Genomic DNA, 18,587 nt, shown 5'->3' with positions numbered 1-18,587 from the left:
GTTTGTAAACGCGTATCTTTTGAGAAAGAATAACTGTAACTGCCAATGGTATTTAAAATTAACAGAAACGCATTCATTTTCTCCATTTTATATATATATATATTTTTTTTATGTTGCTCTTGGTTCCTATTCTACTAATTCGAAATACTCATTCACTTTTCTGACCATCACTGAGCCATGAACTCACATTTTCAGAAAGTTATATTCAATAATTCCAGTACTCTTCTTTGAAGATCCAACAGTATTCAAAAAACAGATGATTAAGGGCAAGAGCTAAAGCAAATATCCTTTGAGAATTTACTTAGCATCTACTGAGAATGAAAGTTAATATGTCCAGGAAATAATGCTGCTGTTTTAGTAGCAACTACCTTGATTAATTCACTATGATTCAGCTAAAGCTCTCACCTTAACACTAGCTTTCTTCTTCAAATAATTTATGAGTTCATTGAACAGCATATGTTCCAGTATCTCTTAGCCCAACACCTCACTGGTAATCTGTGTCACCTGGGGAAAAAAATAACCATTTATTTCCATTCTCTCTTCCCAGGTTTTTAAGCAACTATTTCCCCTTGAGAGAATCTTCTCTCCTACAACACAGACTCTTTTAGGGGTTTTGGTAATAAATATTTTAATAACTTTGAGGAAATTTCATTGATAGTTCTCTTTAATTCAGGAGATAAAACCCAAACAATTATCACGTACCACACTGTTTCAGAACTGCTTGTGTCATACTGTACGTCAATGAATACATGGGTGTGCTGAAGCTTTTCACAAATAGACTAGGAATATACATAAGCACACTCTCATTGCTGGCAAAGGAGACCTCTAACCAGATTTGGGAAAAGCAACTTGGAAAGCCCCCTGCTTTAGATTGTACAACAGCTCTTTAAAAGCATACACTCATTGGATATATATGATGGAGGAGAACAACAGCAAGATTCAAAACCACCCTTTGCAGAACAGAACTTTAAACAGAGAAAGTGGAAGCAATAGGCAACAACACATCAAAGGCCTTCTGCAGCGAATTTGTGTCTACAAATAGTGCCTCGTTAGAATGAACTGACCCTCCAAAGCGGAGAATAAAAGCGCACAAAGTTCAGAACACCAAAAGCTCTGATTTTTCACAATCAGTACAGGATCAGGAAGGAGCTGCTAAGATTCACCTCTCACTGGAATTCAATGGGCTTTCAGAGTGCCTTCTGCTTTTTTTATTTTAAACATACATTTTGCCTGTCTGTTATAGAATAACTGGAAAAGAGACGCTTATCATCCTTCCTGCCGATGCTGGTGACAATGTAAAGCAAAAGGTGAGCTTCATAAAATCAGCACATGATTCATAAATACGTATGAGGTAGTTCTGATCTGTTGGCTAAAAGTGGAACTTCCCTTATAACATGTATTTTTCACTTAAAAATATATAATTTATTACAAACATTAAACAATCTTGAAAGAAAATAAAAGAATCCTCCCTCCCCTGCAGAATATCAGAATTGCTTTTCATAACTCTTCAACTGTTCAGGAAACTGGGTGCTGAAGCCAAAGCATCAAGTGCTGTGCTAAAGCCAGACATATATATTTTTGTGATTGCAACAATGAAGCTACACACATCATATTAAGGGATCCGTATTGCTTGCACCATTCTTCCAGGTAAAACCAGAAATTATATTATTTCTCACTTTTCTTTCTTCAAACTAGGGCTTTACTGTAGACTATCCTTTCCCTAAAGGAAAATAGTGAAAACATGCATATAAGTAAATTGGTTTTGCCTAGGACAAAGTGCTAAAGAAATTAACCTTTCTTTTCTTTTAGAAAAATCTTCAACTCTATTTTGAATATATTGATACTTTTTTTCAAAACAACAAATCCAAATGATTTATGGTCTTTCTTTATAACACTTCTTGGGGTGGAGGAAAACTTCCACAATTTCCAGTAGCTCATTCCACTTGCAAACATATAAATACCTGCTCTTTTGAAAAGCTGTTGTATGCTCAACAATAAAATTGGTTTCATGTTTTTCTAGCCTTTTCAATTTAAATTTTCCTTTAAAATTTTAGAATCTCCTCTCTAAAGAATTAGCCTGGCTGCAGACATCTAGCTCTAAGTATTTCCAGACTGGCTGATCTCTGATTACTTCTATGGATGGAGTACCCAATATATGTGATAGAATGAAATTTTTCCAGGTTGGCAAAAGCACTAGAAAGAAATAAAATCCTGTGAGTAAAAAAATCCTAACCAAAATAAGGTAGTTTCAAAAGAGACATGATTATAAGAAACACTCCAAAACCAAACTGGAAACCTCGCTGAATTCATCTTTAAGTTTAAAGAACCAGGTAAGCTAACTAATAAAAAGTTAACTTCACTGGTAATACAGCATATCAAAACCATCATGTTTTCTTGACAAAGGAGACCCAGTTCCCCTTGCTTTTTGGTTTACAAAGTACACAGTACTATCAAGAGCTGCCAATTCTTATCAGCAATTCCTGAAGTTTATGTAAGAACGATTTTCATGCATTTTGGACTTATGAAACTCAAAACACCGAAATGAAGCAACTGTTACTGTGAACACCATTGATCTTGATTCAGACAAGCACCCACCCTATACAGTTACCATCTATGTTCTCACTGACTGGGAAGAGTGAAGACACATACCATCATGAGTTTGGTTAACCTGCCAGAAAAGGGAAGCCCTGATGTCTGAAGGAATAATCACTCAATGCTCAAGCAGCTACCACCTGAGTGAATTTACTCTAAAATGTTAGTTGAAGAATATGAAGCACCAGGAACATGTATGCTACCATACAGTACACATAACCAGACACTATCATATATACCACGCATACATACAGAAGTCATTCCCCAACCATAATGTTTTTTCCCACCAATGCCCGCTACAACGAATCTGGCGGAATCACAATGTGCATGTCTACAATTGCCTCAACAAATTTTATAGACCGAGAGGAACAGGAGAGCATTCTTCACACTGACAAGACCATTACGGTTGTTCAATTTCACTTGGTCTTGCACTGACCAAAGCAATTAAAGAGCTTCCCGAGATGACCTTGGTTTAGCCAGCCAGTGAACTAAGGGAGGAAGGAGATCTCACTGCCTACAAGGCTTAGTGAACTCATCACATGCCTGAAAAGATCCTGAGAAGACCTCTAATCATGTTTGTAACTGGGCCTGACTTCCTTCTAGGTCTGTAAAGAACACAGGTCATCCAACGATGAATGTCCCAAGAGAAGTAATAATATGACCTTGCACTTCAGACAAAAAGATGGCTCTGGCCGTCAAGTGTCAAGACATAGTAAATGGTTTTCTAAAAACTAAACCTTCTTTCTAAAGAATAGAAGGCTTCAGAACACAGTGTCAGCTCAAATAACAACGAGGCGGCAGCAGGCCGTCTCTAGACTTCCACAATGGCTGCTATCATACTCTTTTCAAGACTGGTTACAACCTTCTTTCTCTCATGATTTTGGGGAGTTTGTTTTTGAGAGTGGAGTATGAGATTCCACAAAAAAATTCTTTAATCAGCCAGATCTTTCCACTTCAATTCTCTTTTCTTGGTGTCTGATTCAAATACTCGCAGGTTTGGAAACTGACACCAGGAAAAGACTGAGTACTTTTTATTTATGTACATGTGCACCTCTGTGAAAAATATATACAAAAAATACCAGTGTCCTCAAACCTCCTAGCAAAAACCATGCCAAACTTCATAGCCCGAAGAAGTGTTGTGCCTAAAGAGATCAAGCCAAAGAAACAGTATTATGCTATGATTTTTCACATATTACTTTTGTCACAAATAACATTGCAAATTACATTACAATTCCCCATTAACAAAGAAACTTTATTTTGGAAAAACTGCCAGACAGTTATGTAAAGAACTTCCTTGTTCCTGAAATCAAATAAATTGCTGGGTTTAGCATAAACTTATAAATATGCTATTTTGTCATTTTTTTAATTAATGCATTTTTTTTCTGTACACATTGCACAGTTTCTTGAATCTTGAAACTTCTTCCTCAAAACTGTCCTATACTAAATACTACCTACTTTTCTACAACACAGACATGTTTTTACTGGTAATTTTTCATGATAATAATGAGTAATGGTGTTCACTACAGAAAATTCAAATTCCATAGATCAACTCTTACAAAACAAATAGAAGCTGTCTCTCCAGGTTTATACAGACATGACATTATGAAGTTTTCCACATTTTTTATAAAAAATGTTCATCTTCAGAAGTAGTGAATGTTTAATGCACAACCACAAGTTAGTAATTTATTTTTGTGTGTATTTTTGTGTGATCTACATATGTCGCAGTTTACAAAAGTAATTCTTCAATTTCAGAGGCTGATACACGTTATGTGACTTAAATCAACGGCAATATTGACAAATACATTAATTTGGAACATTATAGTGAGCCTCTCCACTGAAGTGGAAAAAAAAGATAATTAGATGTTCAGTATCACTCTGTTAAATCTAAACCTCTACATATCAGCAGCAAGCAGGTAAATTTAACATCAAATTTAATATAATGACGATTTCTTAAGAGACTTCAGATTGCTAAGATTTTCAGGACATATACCCCTAACAACAAATCCTATTTTTCAATCCTATATGTAGTTTTCCTCTAATGTTTTCATAAACGTGTACAAATGTTGACCTTGCATGACATTTAGAAATTATCTAAAACACGGTAGTTAATCAAACAGATCAGTAATTTGACTATATTATTGCCCAATATTTGCTGACTAAAGTCACTTATTATGAATAATTGTCAGGAACTAAAAAGCAAAACTAGCACTTATATTACCTTGGTAATTTTTGTGAAGTTTGTGGAAAGCATTTTAATTACAAGCAGTATACATGATACGACTGCAAGGTACATTGCCCAGGAGTATTTTGACCTGACATTCAAGAAAAGGTATTTGGTTGCTCAGTGAAAACTACTGCATTAAAAAGAATTTCTAAACTTGAGGCCTCAAAAGCACCTTCTTTTCTTGCAAGCTGTGACAACAAAACCTTTATAACACAGAAATACATATTACTCCTGCTTTAGGCTTGATAATAGCTGGTAACAGACAATAATACCCGTATTTATGCACTCATATAATACCTACAGACTGAAACCCGTTGCCTTGATTTTATTTTTAAAATAGGTTACAATACCATATTCAGAGAATCATTATTACCAATTAATTAACAAACTGGAAGACTTTCTTAAGAGGGGCTTCTCCAGTCTGTCCTGATATATAATATTCACCACTTTATTAATAAACTTAAATGACAAGAGTATACTTATTAAATCTGAGCATGACTTTAGTCCAAGGAGAGCTAGAAGCTGGAGCTAGAAGTCCTAATATACAGGACTAAAATTCAGAATAATCACGCTAAACTGAAGACATGATCTAGGAGAAAATTAAGATGCAATTCAAGAAGGTAAATAATTTATGTAGCATCATCAACGGAGAAAATAGAGGATAAGGACAAATAATAGGTAGCTATTCTTCAAAATGGTATTTTGGTGGTTAGAGTTACCAAGAGCTAAAAGTGATCAGCAACAGAATATTCTCACATAGAAGACAACACACTGCCTTGAAGTGTAAACTAATCTTTACAGTTTACTTGTTGGTTAGGCTACAGGTTTATTTTTTTTATAGAGAGCACTCTACCTAAGGAATGCAGAAGAACTAAAAGGAACTCAGCAGAAAATAAGAACTGCTAGAGGTCTAGAAAAGCTGACATAAAAGGAAAAATTAAAGCATTAGGAGTTGAGAGGAGACTGAGTGGTGATCTAACAGAAGACAGGGAAAAACACACAGAATGGGCACGCAAAGGAGAAACCTCACTGCTCATTACACAGGGATAGTACTTATTTGTGGCCACCAGAAGGAATCCTTTCACAAAAGCTAGCCCTTACTTTCTACAGATTGCACATTCTACAGTATGCACTCCCCAGTGCCTGGGTGTTGAACTTGTAACTAAGATGGAATTTTCTTTAGCCAGTATTCCATTTTGCATCAGTCTCTTGCTTCTACACAAACACTACACTCAGTTAACTAGTTCACCGTCATTTTACCTAGCTCAACCGCACCAAACAGGTTTAACAATGAAGTAACGCATTTTCTGTCATGGTTCAAGAGATGCCTTCAAGAGAAGGCTTTAAAGTATAGCAGTACAAGGTTTGCAAACCGAACAAGAAAAATGCTTTATATGCAACCATAGTTTTCGGGTAAAGGCAAATACCTCAACTGTTTGTCCAGGTATACCTTTACCCCAAATCCTCAAGGTATGAAGTATCTTCAAAAGCTGGTAACAGTTTTTACGGCAAAAGTTCATCACCCTCAATTCCTGAATTCCTTCTCTTTTTTACCCTTTTAACAAACTTCCCACGCTTCGATACCTTAATGGCATTTTATATGCCTCCCTTGCTCCACCTGGCCATTTTCACTGCTTAAGACTTCACATGCTGTAAAAGAACATTTGTTCAACACATGTTTAAACTCCTGACTCCTAACATGAGCTTAGCTTTTGATAGCAATAGCTATATAGAATTTGGACATGTTATCAGAATAGAAAGCTTATTAGCAAACAAAGCATTTTGCTTCAGGATGTTATAAAAAGCAAAAATCCACGCTCCACCTCTGTGTAGCTTAAGCACTGCTGCATCAACAGTACTTTCATGAGTTTAACTGGGATGCCAATATGAAGAAAATTAACTCAAATACCTGTTTAAAGAAATAAAACCATAGGCATACAAATATTAAATCTGTACTCAGAATCTTAAATTAGATCCTACATCACTACATTAATTCTTTCTTCCCTCTTAGTTATATCCAAGCAGTCATTTTACAAGCGATATAATCACTTTCACAAAGACACATTGAAAAGTTAGTCAATGACAGTTTAGAATGACACCTTCTTTTAGTGCACTACACATGCTCGTTCCTATGCGAACCAAGTTTTAACTGTCATGCTGCCAAGAAAAATGATAATTCCCTAGTCATATCTATCTTTTAAAGGAAGTTAAGATCTACAGAACAATTTACAATAGAAAATTATTTCATATGTTTAATAAAATCTGCCACTTGCATGAAAGCCCAGAGAGATGTTACACTGGAAGCTGACAATGAAAAAAAACAAAACAAAACCCTAACCAGAGGACAAAACACACAAGAGTGGGAAGCTTTTCAAGTTTTATACACGCCTATACTTCTCTTTCCTCAGCCCCCTCTCAGCTTAATCAGTATAAAAGTCCATTAATAAAAAACTGAGCATACATAAAGTAGTCTCCAAGCTGCATTCGGTCATTAACTGCCATAGACCTTCTTAGGAGGATAACAGTGTGTTTAAGAAAAGTCTCAATCTGAAAACCAGCGTTAACTACACTGCTTTATCAATGTCCAATGAGCAATCATTGGCATTAACCTGCAGTAACAAATGCTGTTGCTCAATCTAGCATGCTTTTGAATGCTCCCCTAAATTTGGTTCCAAATTTGTTAATTACTAAAAAAAAAAAAAAGCAAACCCCAAAAAGCTATACATCCTTTTCTGATTTAATGAAATTAAGTTCGTTGCATTCAAGTTTTTCTTTTGGCTTTTGCAACGAACACCGTATTTGAAAATTTGGAAGTAAAACAGAACCACAGATGGTAACTCTTAAGGTAGATTCTCTCTGATTTAATCAAGGGAGTTAGTGCAGAACATTCTCTATGAGGGAGACCTCGCCTTATTTAAAATTACTTAAATCTTTTCACTCTCAAGGCAGTTTGCAATGTACACATCTTTCTTTGGGCTGGTAAGGAAGGGGGCTTTTGAAGGTATAGATTTTTTATTTGTTTGTCTTTAAGGTGGTTCAGTGTTATTTTCTCACTTTGTAGAACTGGTACATAGAACCTCTGTGCAGCACTCTGTTCACTTTTTATTCCTTAAATGACTTTAGAAAAACTAATAAAAAAACCCCCACAAATCCGATCTGTTTTCCTTTATAAGCAAAGGGGGACGAAAATCACTGTGAAACACTGAAGGTGGGATTTAATCTCCAATAGCGTTAATGATAATCCACAAATTTCACTCAAAGTTTATACCCAATCCACAAACGTTCGGTTAAAAAGCCCCAGCAGGGTGTGATTCAGGAAGAACAGCCGTGCATTTAGAGTAATGCCATAGAATACAAGCAGCACACTGAAGTCCCAGGTGTACCGCTATGCATTTCTTTCTGCTAAGCTTTTGTTGTTTCGGTTTGTTGGTTTTTTTTTTTACTAAACATCTCTACGCTGGTGGAAGGAGGTTAGCAAATTCCACGGAAGACCATTAAAGATGCCAACATTATGCCTCTACGGATGCTTAACCCTACCTCCCCGTGGCAAACGGCACCCGAGGTCGCAGGAGTGGAACAAGTCCGGCGAAGCGCTGCCGACACCGCTCCCGCCACGGGTGGGGTGGGGGGACCCGCCGCGGCGCCCGTGGCCCCTTGTGCCCCCACGGCAAGGGCTGCGCCCCCTCCCCACGCTTCTCCCTGCCCCTCGCCCTCCCGCTGCAAACTTTCTGCCGGCCGCAGCCCCGGCACCGAGCCGCGGCCGCCCAGGCAGGGGGACTCCGAGGCCCCGCTGCTCGGCGCCCCCCCCTCCCCCCCCCGCGGCGGGACGAGCATCGCCTCAGCGACCCGGCGGAGTTTCCAGAGCGCGAAGTGGGTCTCGCCGAGACCGATGTGCACCCTCTGCACCCAGGACTTGCCTCCTCGCCTCCCTCCTCCGCGCCTCGGCAAGCGGCGGGAGGACAACTTTTCCGATGGCGCTTGCCCTCTCCCGGGCCCGGCCGGGGCGAGGCGCGCAGGGCTGGGGAGGGCGGGGGGAAGGCGTGCGGGGCCGTTACCTGATGTCCCCGCTGGGCAGGGCAGGGCAGGGCAGAGTCCCCGCGGTCCCCTTCATGCCCGACCCGCCCTGAGGCACAAGTCTTCATCCAGCTTCCTCCCCCGCAGGCAGCGCCTCCTTCCCTCCTCCCGGCGGGGCGGCAGCCCCGGGCGCTGGGCGGGCGCCGCTCTGGCAGTCTCGCCGGCGCGGCGGGGAGGGAAGCAAGCAGACGGGGAGGGAGGAGAAGAGGCCGAGCAGGGGGCGGGAAACGAGCTGCTCCCTCCTTCCCTCCCTCCTCCACACGGCGGCCGGGCAGCAGCCCCGCTTCCCGAGCCGCCAGCACCCTCCTCGCCCGGTGGCCCACGGCCCGCCCCGGCGCCCGCCCTCCCCGCGGCAACAGGCGCCCGGTGCGGCCCCACCGGCAGCAGCTCCGCGGCTCTGACAGGGCTGACCCCTTCACCGCGCCGCAGCTCTGTCCCCCCGCGTGTTTCGCTGCCGGCGGGTCCCTGGGGCCTGTCGCCGCCGGCAGGGAGGGCAGGGGAGGGTGGGCAGGGAAAGCGCGGCAGGGCAGAGAGCGGCCGCCACCTCTGGAGGGCGCCCCCGCCCCGCCTCGGCAGAGGGCGGCTGAGTGGGGCCATGGGCCGGGCAGGGCTGGGCTCGGCCTGTGCTGGGGAGCGGGTTTGGGGTCATGGAGTCACAGAATGGTTCGGGTTGGAAGGGGCCTTGAAAATCACCTATTTCCAACCCCCTGCCATGGGCAAGGACACCTCCCACTAGACCAGGCTGCTCAAAGCCCCATCCAGCCTGGCCTTGAACACTTCCAGGGATGGGGCATCCACAACTTCTTTGGGCAACCTGTTCCAGTGCCTCACCACCCTCACAGTAAAGGATTTCTTCCTAATATCTAACCTAAATTTACCTTCTTTCAGTTTAAAATAATTACCTCTCGTCCTATCACTTCACTCCCTGATAAAGGGTCCCCCCCCATCTTATCTGTGGGCCCCATGATCACTTCGTCCAACTGCCGGACCAACTCAGGACTGACCAAAAGTTAAAGTATGTTATTAAGGGCATTGTCCAAATGCCTATTAAACCCTGTCAGGCTTGGGACATCGACCACCTCTAGGAAGCCTGTTCCAGTGTTTGACCACCCTCTTGGCAAGTAAATGCTTCCTAATGTCTAGTCTGAACATCCCCGGTGCAGGTTTAAATCATCTGCATGTGTCCTGTCACTGGATGCCAGGGAGAAGACCTCAGCAATTAAGTTCTTTGAATACTCGAAGGCTGCTATAAGGTCTCCCTGGAGCCTTATCTTCTCCAGGCTGAACAGCCCCGACTCTCTCAGCCTGTCCTCATAGGAGAGGTGCTCCAGCCCTCTGACTACCTTCATGGCCCTCCACTGGACCTGCTCCAACAAGTCCATGTCCTTCGTATGTTGGGGGCCCCAGAGCTGGACGCAAGTACTCCAGATGGGGTCATGGCGTGGCAGGGCATGTTCATGGTCAGCCTGGTGTAAGAAAGGCAGGTATTGTTTTTGCAAGGAAGAAAAGCTGTTTCCATCAGAGGTGATATGATAAGGGAATGACTAGACAAAGAGGCCCCAGCAAAGGCTTGTAGAACATCTCTCATCACACAGACAAAAGGACAAACTGATTCATACCGGATTAGTGTCTAGAAGGGTAGTGAAACATTTAACTAGGGCTAATGGCATTGAGCAGTTTTACCAAAAAGGAAAGAAATAAACTAGTCAGATAATCCCTTTAGGTGTAGTATAAGGAGAAGTAAACAGAGGCAGGACATCCAGGAAGAATTTTAGGCGCTCCGGACAGAGTGTGAACCCTGGAGTACCTAACCAATGGGAAACAGGGGAGGGAAAATTCAGCTGGGGATTAGGAAATAAAAAGGTGTGTTTCAAGAACCAGAAGTGTGCCTACTTGCTGGGTGACCCGTTCTTGCAAGAATGTTCAAATAAAACGTGCTTCGTATCGTTCACTGTCTGAGCTGTTGTTATTGGATAAGGAGCATTTCTCACACTGGGAGGTATGAGTTTGGGAACACTTTTCCTGGAAGAGTCCGGGATGTGTGGCCAGAGTTGCGTCAGGACAGAGGGCACAAAAGGAGCAAAGGGCCTATGCTGGAGGATGTTGGGGTGTTGGGGGAATAAGGGATTGGGAAGTTTGGGAGAAAAAAATGGGATCCAGAAGTAAAGAGGGAAATTGCCCATGACAGAGAAGAGGAGTGATTTGCAGACTGGAAAGATGAATGATAAATATATTTTTTCTGACAAATTTTACAACAGGGGTGTTCAGAAAGGCAGAGAGGAGTGAATATCAATGGGATAACTGAAAAGGAGAAAGGAGCAGGAAAAGGTTGTCAGGCAACAAAGGAGAAAATGTATCATGTATGTGGACAAGGGCAGGGGTTTAGAAGGTGAAGAGAATGACAAGATCAGGGGCTTGGGGAAGCCAGAATGTTACGGAGCTTGGGAGGAAATGCATGTGAAACTGAGATGGTTGGTATGGAGGAGAAGTTTGGCTGCCTTGTCATGGACATTTGAAAATGAGCCATTGAGGAAGAGATTTTAATTTAGAAAGGATTTTAATTTAAAAGGGATTTTAATTAGGGGAAATATGCATGAGTGAAAGCACTGGAAAAGTAGGAAATAAGGGAAGTGCTGCAGGAATTATTGGACAAGAAGGGACTTAGACATCAAAAGAACAAGTCACAGCTTGAAAGAGAGCAAATCTGAGCTGAACACATGGAAGTATTGGGTTGAAAGGAGTGGGAGTATTGGTTGTATATGTAATAAAAATTACACTGTCCATAATTACACTGTTCCTACATGGGTAGTGGAGAGTTGTATTCCAGGTCTCCAAACTGAGCTCACCTTTACAACCAGTGTAGCAAAGTGTATCCTAAACACCCAGGAGCAGTGGTAAAAGCAATATTGCCTACAAACTTGATGTCATCCTAGTCCGTGGAGAACTGAATTGAGTTTTAACTTTTAGCCAATGCAATTTGAAGCACATATGGGCATGCAGATTCATTGCTTTTAATTTTTGCTGATGAGAAGGGAAGTTTGTGCTGATGAACTGAACTGCCGATGGCTGTTCATGAATGGCTGCTGTCCCTCAAGAGGAAAGTGACTGAGATATGAGATGGGATACACACTGGCATACATGAAACTGGAGCATAAATTGCTTGGTTTACAATGAAGTATTTACTTCAGAAATGAAAGGAGGAAATGCTGAACATCTAATTTAACTCTTCATCCAGATTATCTTCTATGTGTGGAATAATCCCTTCCTCCGTTGACTTCCTGCAACTTCTTGGCATGACCTACAACACTTTGAAGTGTTTCTCTTTTTCAGTCAGAGTGTTATTCCAGTCTCTTCCAACCCCTTGTATCTCAGCTTTTCTGGGACAGCTGTAGTGAACTGTGGTGAACTTGTGTCTGGCACAGGACTTGTGTTTTATGAGTGATTTACAGTAATCAAAGTATTGTAGGCATAGACTAGCCAGGGTATAGCTTGGATAATTAAAAAAAAAAAAAAAAGAAAAGAAAAAGAAAAGCTAGACTACTTTAGTCTAGGACTATACAATCCGTGTGTTTCCCTTTGGTTTTGTCTCTTCATTATTCTTCCTGCCCTCTGTTGTGCAGTCTTCCCTCTTCTTTGTGGATCATCAATGCTGTTGCTGTACCAATGTCTAAAAATAATATTAAATATTTTGTATGTATAGATATTTTTGCAAAAGTTGTTACCAGAGATCCTAGAGGATGATACTTTAGTATAGAAAATGGTGTGCCAATCTGGGCTTCCAGGTGCTGTTGTAGTATTCATGAAAATAATAATTATCTGGTTGTTCATAGGAGTTGGAAGGTCCCTGGGAGTAACCTGTGGAGCTGCTGCTCAGGACTGGCGAAAATTCTGTGCATTCTGTACATATGAAAGAAGGAGAGATCAACATTTTCAGGTTACTTCTGAGGTTCGTTGTTGCTGTTTTTTTGCTGATCATTATGAAACAACCAAGATCTGTAGCTAATTGTGAAATCTTTTGTGAAGGGCCCCACACAGGGGTGCTGTTTGCTACCAGTTTGTATTATGTGTAATAAATCTCTTCTGCTCCCTTGAACTGCTATCTGTCTGAATTTGAGATAATGTACTGCAAATTATTTTCCTGGATATGCTAGTGAGTTACATCAAAATCAGTGGAAAATTCAGTCATTTTCTTAAATAAAAAAAAAATAAGAAAATACCTGCTTTATATCGTAAAAAAAGGTTGCTAGTGATCAAAATAAATCCTTCTTGCAGAAAAAAAATTATACAGAACAAGAATGACAGGCTGGTAAGTGAAACAAGTTTAAGAACATTCAACTCGATAGAACATTGCAAGTTTTGCAGATATATATTTACTGTATATTTTCAGGTAAATATACCTTCATAAACTGTAGTTTGTCATAGTTATATACAAGCATTTTTTTCTACTAGAAGCAAGTAATACTTCATTTGCTCTAGCTTGTTTCAAAAACTATGTACCTGCTAACATACCGTAATTTACATGGATTTGTACATCAAAAATATGATTTTAAAAATCATTGGTGCAAATAAAATGTTCACAATATGTTTTAATCACTGGGGCAGCAGCAGAATTTGATATGTTGATCACCTAGACTTAAAGGTAGTAATAACTTGTGCATACGAATCTGTTCCATAGAAAATAAAATATCATATTATTGATAGCAACTGTAAAATCCTTGAAGAAAACTCATTTATTTTGAGTGACTGCGTATTCACTTGTTTTCGAAGACAGATTGCTTGTACAATGGAATATACAATGAGTGAGATATGAATGTAAAGAGATTTGGTTTTGTAATGAGCTGGCTAACATGGTGATCAGTTAGGTTTTGTGGCATCTATACCATCATGTAAACAATTGAGTTCACCTTCTCCTTCCTCACCTGTCCCCATCCCCCATCCACTGGCCTGTTGCTTATGTCTTTTTGTGAATTCCTACTCAGCTGTAACAGAAGCTAAATGACTTTCCCAATAAAGAAACTCAAGGTCAGAGTTGGGAATAGCTCATACTGACAGCGTGGATCCACCTGTACTCAGCTGGCTCATGGCCACTTATTCATCGTTCTCCAAAGATACAGCCTTTGGGTTATTGTGTGACTTTTCTCAGTGCCATCATGAGCCGTGCTACCATTACGCTGCCAACATAGCCCTGTCCTGAGTGCCCAACTTCAAAAGTATGTATACTGGGGTGTGAAATAGCCATGTTGTTTCTGTGAAATCTCTTTGGCTCATGCTATGTATCCAATTTCAGCACTTATAAAAAACCCAAAACAAACAACAAAAAACCCCCGAGCAACCCAGGGTTCTTAATGTTTTGAGGGATTATGCCTGCGTGATCAGCTTCTCTCTGAGAAAAAAATCTCAGGTAGTTTTATGAGGCCATCTCCCTGGACACCATCCAAACTGTGCAAGTTCAAGGTCCAAAAAATTCAAGGTGGTCTACCTCAGGACTAGAGGATGCAACAGCTGTTCTGAGGCTATATATCATCACCTGCTTCTTCTGTCTGGAGGACCTATAAAAAATTTAAAGCAGGTGCCTTCTAGCAAGCCCTTGACAGCATATTATTCCCTCCCCTCCAAAAAAGACAGAGCTTTTTCTGAGCTCTGTGATTAGGTATCAGTAATAGCTCCCTGCTTGAAATTAGATAGGGTGACAAGGTGTTTCTTCACATTCAGACCCAGTATCTATGAATCGGACCCCACCTAAGTATGAGCTCCAGAGGACTGAATCCCTTCGGGGACCTTCAGAAGTACAGTGACTGCTGATATTACTGTGGAGGCTACCTTTCTCCACTGGTACTAAGGAAGCACAAAGATGTGTAGGCTCTCGCATGGGAACTCTTTTGTAATTAGACACTAGTTGGTTTCTGGATCTGGCAGAGGATATAGGAGCTGTGGTGAAACATTTCTCAATTTCTTACCATTTGGATGCTTGGAGTACACACAATTGTACCTGTGTTCCCATGTTTATCTGTAGGGCCTTTAATTTCTGTCTCCTGCTTCTGCTGTTGTACTTAGATTATACGTTTTGCTCTCTGTACAGCATCTAGCACAAAGTGGTTCTGGTTTCTGTCTAGGATTCACAGTAACTATGGTAATAAAATGATAATACTGATATTAGTGACAATGATAGCAGTATTTATACTACTAGAAAATTATATGGAAAGCTAGAAGATACACAACTTCTATCATTCAAAGTTCTGTGACAAAAAGATAGTTTTTGCTCATAGTAGCAACTTGTTGCACACACATTTGTAGATTGTGATCTCTTCCAAAAATTAAAAGGATGAGCATCTGAATTTATAATGAAAACATCCCTCCTTTTCCAAGAATCAGTTTGGTTTTGCAGCTCAGTAGTTATTGACAAAAAAAAAAGAAACAATAGAGAATTACAAAAATCTAACTTGAAATGTCTTTCAACTTTCATTCTTTATTGTACTTGATGTCACAAATATATAAGTTATCATGGAGTCTTTCACATAAGATTTTAAGCTGTAACATTAAAACAGTAGATCCATCCATCTGGAGCAAACTTTTTGCCTAAAGGAATCAGGTTTTCATCTCAGGAAAGCAGAATTTTCTTATTTGTTCCGTGGTTTACATTCAGACTGTAACCACGTAAGCTACAAAAATCCTGGTATGACCTCTGAAGAAGTCTCATCATTCTAAATCCTCAGTGCCTAAGATGCCTAAGGCTGAGCCCTGAAGCGGGCACCTGAGCTCCTGCGGCATGTAGAACATCCTTCTCTGCGGGTTTTCTGTTGCCCGTTGTATTCCTCACGCAGCATCTGGAATCCATGATTGTCTCTCAAAGTTGTTCAAGCTCTTTATATAGCCTACCAAGAGCTGAGTGTAGCTTAGGCAATAATCTGAGGATTCATTTGCAAGTAACTGAGGTTTGCAACTTTTTCTGGCACCTTCTCCAGTGAGGGGCCCCAGTGTGTAGATACTGGTTCAGTCCTAGGCTCCTTTCAGCGCAAGCCTAGGAGGTCCAAGCAAGAGGAAACCCAGACAGGAGAGTTTCCTTGGTGTTCATTCCTGGCAGACGGTATGGATGAGGACCATTCCTAATTGCATTCCCTCTGTCGAGGACAGTTCTTCCAAATTATCCCTTCAGACTTTGCATGCCTTCCTTGCTCCCTTTTTTTTCCTTTACTCCTCTTGCTGTTTTTCCCCTCTTATTTTTGAACGTACGCTTTCAAAGATTCCCTGCTTCAATGGAATTTTACTATAATTATTTCAGACTACATATTTTGCTTGTCTTTTTACGCCTTTTAGAACTGACCAATATGAGTGCACTGTCAGTGGAGCGTACACAATTCTCATTTCTACCAGTTCTGTAACAGTTTATATTGTATTATTTTCTTCTCAGTTGCTATTTTTTTTCCTCTATCTGTGGAGAAAGGGACAAACTAATTAGGTTTTAAATGCCATATTGCAGTTCTGAATAAGGAATTATTCATTAAAATAACCTCTATTATAACACATCTTGTTTCAGTAGGGCACACATTGACTGCAATTTTTTTAATTTTAAAAAAATTATTTTTTTAAATTCTATCTGCGTAAATAAAATCAGTCAGTGATACATTATAGTTGGATAAGTGTTTTAGTAGTATCATGGTAAAGGTGGTTCAGGAGCATGAAAGTGTTATTCTAAAGCAATTGTACAGTGGCAATTGATTGAAAAAGTAATTGTTTCACAATCATACATGTTAAATAGTGTATTATATTTAAACCGGGTAAATACAACAACTAAGACTTACTTGTTTGCTTTTTTTTTTAAATGGATTTATCTCCTGTACTTATTAGAATCTTTATTTCCGTAGTTGTACAAAGAAGATAAATCTCTGTTATAGGTATTCTAGCAGTAGTTTTAAACAAGTTTTTTAATGTCCTTCTGAAAACCGGGTTTACAACATCGTTAACAATGTTTTTTGTTTGTTTTGTTGTTTTTTTTCTCTCTAAATTGTACTCTGTCTCTTGCCAAAGTGCTATGGGCATGCATGTAGCATAACAATTTTATTTTCAGGTCTATTTTCAGGTCTTCCAGGACACTATATAGGGAAACGTGAATTCCTTGGGGTCTTTATAGTGGTAATCAGTACTTTTGAATTTTCTTTTGTGCTGTTATTCAAACTTCAGCAAAAACATCATATAGTCCCAATGAGGAATCTTTTTTTTTAATTAACTTACTAATTCTTGTGTCATCCAGATGAATGCATGCCCACTGTATGTATTTTAAATGTACCAAGTAATGGGGAGAGGTAATGGTAATAATAAATCTAGTGCTTCAGCTATGCCACTACATTGAAATGTTAATTTACATCATTCTTTTACTGTGCAGTAGTTGTGCTGTAATTACTTCTGCTATCATGTGTTACATCTGTCATAAAATTTTAAGTTTAGTTTATATTGTTATGTGCATTTCTGTTTCACTTATTTTTTACTTTTAAGAATACAGATAACACGTGTCCCTGTAAGGAGCACAAGGAAAGTAAATAAATATAAAGAAACCAAATATTGTTCATTACAACAATCAATACAGAGGCAAATTAATACATAGTAGTACTAGCATGAATATGTCATCAATTCTACCCTATTTGTAGGCTGTTAGGAATCTGTACCACTCACTTGAGCTGTTGTACTGCATATATTCAGTTATATACATGGTTAAATATTTACAGAGCAGACCATTAGTTTATGTACAGTAATGCGTAGAGAAGTTCCTTGGTAGTCCCTAAAGATAAAACCATTTAGAATAGTTAATGAGAATTAGTATAGGATTCATGACAAGTGCATCAGGTTTTATGCCACAATCTCACACATGGAATAGTGATGTGCCATCTGTCCTGTGCCATTGTTTCTGTTCTGACTAAAACAAGAAAAATTTGGACTGTTATGAAGTCTTCATACAATTTGGAGTCTTTCAGAATTGCTTATGCCTAATCAAAGCAACTTTCACCTTCTAATGTAGAGACTACACTGATATTTAGAGGTTTATTCTTCCATGAGAGGTGAGTGATGCAGTACACTCCAAATTCTCCCTTATGTGCTCATAGAAGAATTTCTACTGTATGTTCTTACAAAGTTCAGATAGATTCCAGTGTGACAGATCACTTACAACTCATAAGAAAATATACTAGCTTAGTCTTGTTTCTGCTGTTCTGAAACATAATAAAGAGGCAGACGTATTTTCCCACTGAAAAAGAAGGAATTGTAGCAAATGGCAGCCAGAATAAAATAGCTACTTTAGAATTGCAGCTACCTCTGCAATTAAAGCCCAGTTCCAGGAAAATACAAGAATATGCAGTAACAGTAATTGGCATGAAATAGTCATGAAGAAAGCCACTATTAAATCCCACTTTAACGTATTTTCTCTGTTTAAAAAAAAAGTGTCTCAGCCTTTACTTTAATATTAAACATACATAATTTTTCTTAAACAAAAACCAGTTATGACATCCAAAAGGACAACCAAATAGGTTTTGCTTCTGTGTAGCTAGTGCAGGATATAAAATTTATTTGCGAAATATAAATTCATTTAGAATGAATATAATAAAAAGTAAGAGTTGCTTATACAGGCATAAAGTGGGAAAACATTTCCAAATCTCCTGTAAACCCCCACTACTCCCAATTCTCCTTCAACTTTTCAACCTTCAGTGTT

General features: G+C 39.8%; 1 protein-coding gene across 2 annotated transcripts in view; it reads right to left on the bottom strand.

Moving 5' to 3' along the window:
* The window catches only part of SGCG (sarcoglycan gamma), a 137,332-nt gene extending 128,308 nt beyond the window's left edge, over nucleotides 1-9,024 (bottom strand). For both annotated transcript variants that reach the window (XM_054202614.1, XM_054202633.1), the window contains exon 1: nucleotides 8,872-9,024. The gene's annotated coding sequence lies outside the window, so the exon portion shown is untranslated. The remainder of the gene's footprint in view (nucleotides 1-8,871) is intronic.
* Between the last annotated feature and the right edge of the window lie 9,563 nt (nucleotides 9,025-18,587).

Source organism: Rissa tridactyla, chromosome 1 (genome assembly GCF_028500815.1).
Source record: "Rissa tridactyla isolate bRisTri1 chromosome 1, bRisTri1.patW.cur.20221130, whole genome shotgun sequence".
Classification (NCBI taxonomy): Eukaryota; Metazoa; Chordata; class Aves; order Charadriiformes; family Laridae; genus Rissa; species Rissa tridactyla.
This window is presented reverse-complemented; position numbering and strand designations above follow the sequence as displayed.